We start from the raw sequence: 6,000 nt of genomic DNA, 5'->3' as shown, positions 1-6,000 counted from the left end.
ATGCTATAAATCTTTTTCTTAGACTAGTAAGCCTTTTTGTGCCTATTTGGATAGTCGATCTGAAAAAGTTAACTTCAGTCGTGCGTTGGAGCTGACACACGCTTTTTTTATATCCTTACTTTATTTTTTGCGATGCGTCTTATAGCTTAGATAATAATCGTGATAAAATTAAAACGACAATAAAAGTGCAATCTATTATATAGTTGGACGTGATACAGAAAACAGGGAAATTACACTGTCAAATAAAATATTAGATAACATAAATCATCTACGTGCCAAAAGTTTTAATCATATCGGACTTACAGGTAATAAGAAGCTAACAAATAAAGTATTATAAGAAGAAATAAAGATAATATATTCAGAGTATTTAGGAAAGCTTAATTAGGTATGCGTAAGAAAATTCAAAGAATACTTAAAGGAAATGTGAAAAAGTTAAGCAGTAAGGTCCTCGGGTTATGTCGTTCTTTGATACAAAATTATCTTATCACCAAATTTTAACGGCTTAAAATTTCATTCTGATCACGTTCCTTTAAAAAAGTTTAGGTCCACGGTGAAAGGTTAGTTATCTTGTCGTTGACTTTTTTCGTAACAGAAGACTACGAAAACCTTTTGGTTGCATTCCGTTTTTTTTTTATAAAAATAAATTAATATAATTTGTATATATATAGTGCCTTACTACTTTCCAAGTCGATCGAGTAAAAATGAATATTAAAATTGAAACTTTTTTTTAGTCAACATTACAATTGATTTATCAATTTTTATAGGTACTATAGATGATTCCAAAGTAAAATATTTCGTTTCCAAAAGGGTTATAAAATAACCGTGTATATAGCATACAAAAAAGAAAAAAAATGGTTTGAAAAAAACTAATAAATTTATTTTTAAATTTCGATTCCTTTTGTTTTGTTTACCTACTATATACAATATGACTGTGTTTTTGAATACTACTAATTTGTTACTGTTGAATATAATGTTCTATATTTGAATTTCGCGCCTATTTTTGCAGTCTTTGCACTTTAATATATAGTTGTCACTCTCTATATTCTGTTACATTAAGCGACCGGCGTATTACTGTTAATTTTTCTATTATTTAAATATATAGCGATTAAAACCTGAGCTACGTATTTTAATCTAACAATTACTAAGGTCTGTTAATCTTACGATTTCGTCTCATTAAAATTAACATTATTTAATGCGTGTCTACGATATAACAACAAATTCCTGTGCTTGAATTTGCTTGAAAAGCGCTTAAGCGAAAAGTTTACCTGAGAGTTTATTTTGATTATAATATTTCTTAATGTTAAATATGTAAAAAAAATAGATTCAATTTTTAGCTGGGATATATCTTATCTAAACAAAAAAGGAATTGCTAAATATGTTGCTAAGCACAAAATTCAAGAACGATTGTTTGATTGAACGTTAAAAAGAACCAAATGTAGTCAATTTTTCTTTAACTTTTTGATAATTTGCAGAGTATTCTAATGGAATGAAAAATTAAGATAATTGAGGTAGAAATTAAAATATTTCAGAAAATGTAACGATTATTTTAAATGCGCGTATTTGACAGTTCGCAAGACAGGACAACGCCTGTCGGGTCAGCTAGTTACATAACTCACACAATAAAAAATACATAACTATATTTATATTTGAACCGTACAATGAATGTAATTATATCGTACAAAACCGTAACACTTTTATTTATATCCATTCGAAGTCAAGAAGTTTTATGCTGTACCATTACAAAAACATAAATATGTGATATTATCAAGCAAATGTAGGTGATATAAAACAAAGGACATGAATAGCTTATTACAGAAACGATAAAGATAAGGATGTTTGATCAATTTGTTATTTCTAAGATTATTTAAGGCTCTTTCAGAAAATACACACAGTAAATACAATACTTTAAATTAGATTTGTATTTACTAACTTCTAAGAAAAATCGCATTGATTGTAAGACATTTATTACAGCAGTCCCAATATTGTCTGTACTTTTTACAACTTTATTGGTTTTTACAAGAAAGCTTACAAGTATGTCCACATGTTTTTTCATCTTTCCATATTGTTGAAACAGTCCAGTTGATTAGAAGTGTAGATACATGCAAATCAAAATGGACATCACACATTTTTATGCAGTAAATTTGTATAAATTTCACATCTGTCTCAACGGTAACGATAAAAGTCCTGCCTATCTTGCAATATGCAATGATATTGCAACATGATATAGGCACAGCCGGAAATATCTTGCTAACCGTACAGAAGATCACAAACAAATAAAACTGCTCTCATGTGGTGTTGTGTTCCTGTAGTGACTAAGATAGCGAGTTCTCTATGGAGTGTCAGGGATGAGGTCTGCAATGCGCTTGTATTGCAGGTGTCCGGTTAGGTCCGGTCAGGTGTATATGCTACAGTATCCGCTTACCATAGCATATGTATAAAAAGTTGTCTCCGATTATTATTAAAATGTCATGGAAAGGTACGAAATATTCTTAATTCCATAACATATATTAGACTACGCAAACTCAGTAGTAAAAATAATGACTTGCAATAGAAAAATACAAAGTAAAATTATTTAACTACGAGTTCTGCAATAATATCCTGGTGTTCCCTAGTCATCCTTATGCATGTTAGAATTAATCAGGAACTAAACGTAACGTAAAGGATCTACTTATAATACGATACGATTCAGCCTGTTACATCCGACTGCTGGGTATTGGCGTCTATCTTCATGTAGGAGGATTGGAGCTTAATTCACTATGCTGCTCCGATTCGGCTTGCTGGATATATTCCCTATTATGAGTAACGATCGCCATCAGATATTTATGACATTAACCGTGACCGATCGCTTAACGTGCTCTCCGAGGCACGGTGAGGAGACCCACAAGAACAGACATCCCAAAACCAGAAAGAAATATTTCTAAAAACACACACATCTGTCCCGAGTGGGAATCGAACCCGCAAACCGACAGTGTTTAAGGTGACTACACGCACCACTGCACCAAAGTGGTTAAGCGGTGTCTATTTATAATATTACTGTCCAAATTTTATTAATTGCTAAACGAGCACAAAATTATATTAATATTGATATTGTTAAGCAGAAAGTGACATTGTTACCCAATGATACTTCATAATGCTGCCGTGTACTACGAGATACTATGTGAAACATGTAGATGTGAAATTATTAAAATGATACTCTAATAATTAATCAACGAAAATTCAGAATTTAACGAATTAAAATTAAATGCCGTAAAGATAAATTATTTTATCTTATACTTTATTTATATACTAGCTTTTCGCCCCAGCTTCGCACGGGTACTTAGCAAAAATTTCCAATCCCTAATTTTTTTAAATAACTTATTTCCTTTTCGTTTCGAAATCGCTTGTTTCGCTGTTCAAATCGAACTAGCTCTGGCGGGCGACACCGGGCTCTTATATATTCAGAGAGCTAGGCTCTAGGATATTCGAGAAAGTTTGAGAATATTTTCTTTCTCACACCTTCTAGAATGTTCTCGACATTATCGTCCACCGTAACAATAGGTTCTGCAGCTTTAGCATACGTAGTAAAGGCGCGAAATTTAAAAACTTAAATTTTAAAATGTTTTCAGAACTAACTTGAATAACTAAAATTAAGTCGCTTTAACTCCAAAATATAAGTTAGCTGCTGCATACTGTATAAATACATAAAATTAAATAACTTTATTATAGTAACAAATGTAATTTAAGACTTTATTGACATTGGAATTTTAAATTTCGCGCCATTACAACACATGCTGCAATAATTACTCGCAGCGCCTTTCGAAATGCAACCCAAATAATTGTTGTTCTGAATGAAAAATAAAGGGCTAGCTAAGTCCCTTTATCGTGCCGGGACTCCTTTTTAAGTTTTACCGGCACGCACATTTTATCAACTTATTTTTATTATATATAATGATAATGATTAATTTATCTTTATACTTTGGTATCGGCTACTGATTTCTATTTCTTTCTAAAACGTCTGCACAATAGGCCTACACTGTGTCTGAGATATATAAATAAATAAAATAAATAAACGCCTTACACTCAACGGTCCTTACTAGGATTGACTCCTGTGTCGGGGGTCCTTTTTGGACCCACTTTTTTTCCCACACACAATACACCAGCACAAACGCCCAGACCACGGCAAACATCGGGATCGAACCCGTCCGTAACCGCCAGTATAACAGCCACAATCCAGCGCTGCGCTAACGCGTCGTTGAATGAAAATATGAAACGTAACTGGCTATGAGAGAAAGAGATATAGAAAATATGTGTTCGCACCTCTCTCTCTTTTTCACGCATAACGTTAACTTTTAACCTTTGTGTCTAAATGCAGAAAACCGAGCCCACAACAATACAATACAATACAAAATACCCCTCTCTCTCCATTCGCCTCACCCGATCACACTTTTCGTAACGCCCACGTAACGCATTCACCAACTTACTCCCCAAGACAAGCGTGCGTAAAGAAGTTTTACTTCGATAAAATCGATGTTTATTTTCCATTTAAAAAAAATCACTTAATTTTTATATTATTGCCTAAACCAAAGTCCAAAAAAGTTTACTACGCTTAAAGTAGCAGAATGTTTACTTTTATAAATTCAACAATCTGTAATCGTTATCGGGACTTATCTGGGAATAAACAACGAAAAATATTTTAAATCTCCAAAACTCAATAAACTTCCGTAAGTAGTAAGCTTTGCGCTTAAATTAGCATAACAATATAAATAATGTTAGAAAAATTGAAGTAATTTTGCATATTATTTACTGACTGACTGACTTGTGATGAGTGATTCAGTGACCTTTCTCTTTTATTTATATATATACCATCCATCCCCCGTTTTAACCCCAAAAGGAAGTTGATTTCTAAAGATACATTATTTGGACACCTTCGCACCCTCTATACAGCATACATTTTAAATTTCAAGTCTCTTACTTCAAAAATAAAGGACTTTTATACAAACTTCCAAACCCCGTTTTACCCCTTCAGGGGTCGAGTTTCGTAAAATCCGTACTTAGCGAGTATCTTCGCCCTATAAGGAACCTACCTGCCAAATTTCAAGTTTATAGGTATAGTTTCGGAGATTTCTTGATGAGTGACCTTTCGCTTTTATATATAATATAGAAGATTGAAAACGGCAAAATTTGATGGTCTACTTTCATCCAAAACTATGCAACTCACATTCACACACAAATTTTCTGGGGCATAATAAAATGCTATTTTATTCATATCGTAAATATTAGATTAATTCGTAAACTCAAAAAACTAAATCAATAATAATGTTTTTATATTTATTTTAAATTTATTGACTGTTGTTATATAACGTACTTGAAATTTCTAACAAATTAATTATGTAAAAAACATTTTTTACCATAGTTATTAATTTTTATCATACATTAGAAAATGATCAAGATGGTATTTTGGTTGTCACACTATACTAACTAGCACAAAGATCGCGCGGCTCATACGACTCGCGCGATGCGACCAAATTTACCTAACCTTGCAGAGGGAAAAATTGTGAAATGGCTCTTAAGCAGTGACACTCGATCTTATAATAGTAGGAGATCCTAACTAAATACGAACTTCACTCATCTGCTTACTGCATGAAAACTATTTTATATTAAAAATCGCAAAAATAGTGGGTGGAAAATTTCTGATCAGGCTATATTTCATTCAAAATTGTAATATTATAATTATGATGCTTTTCTATTATTTTCCTGGTGGGTTGGCAGGTATAAATAGGTATATTATATACGCATATAATGAACGCTGTTTCATTGCAAATACGATGACATAGGGTTGCCTACAATATAACCTAGCCAGAAATTTTCCAATAAACTGTTTCTCGATTTATCCTTAACATACTAAAATACATATAAAATAATTTTATCCACTAAGCAGATGAATGAAGATCACCTCTAGTACGGATGTTAGACTACTAAAATTTTTTTTCAAATATTAATCACATTCAATTAATTATTGTT

This window comes from Melitaea cinxia, chromosome 6 (genome assembly GCF_905220565.1).
Source record: "Melitaea cinxia chromosome 6, ilMelCinx1.1, whole genome shotgun sequence".
Taxonomy (NCBI): domain Eukaryota; kingdom Metazoa; phylum Arthropoda; class Insecta; order Lepidoptera; family Nymphalidae; genus Melitaea; species Melitaea cinxia.
The sequence above is the reverse complement of the archived record's forward strand: the minus strand, read 5'-3'. Positions refer to the sequence as shown.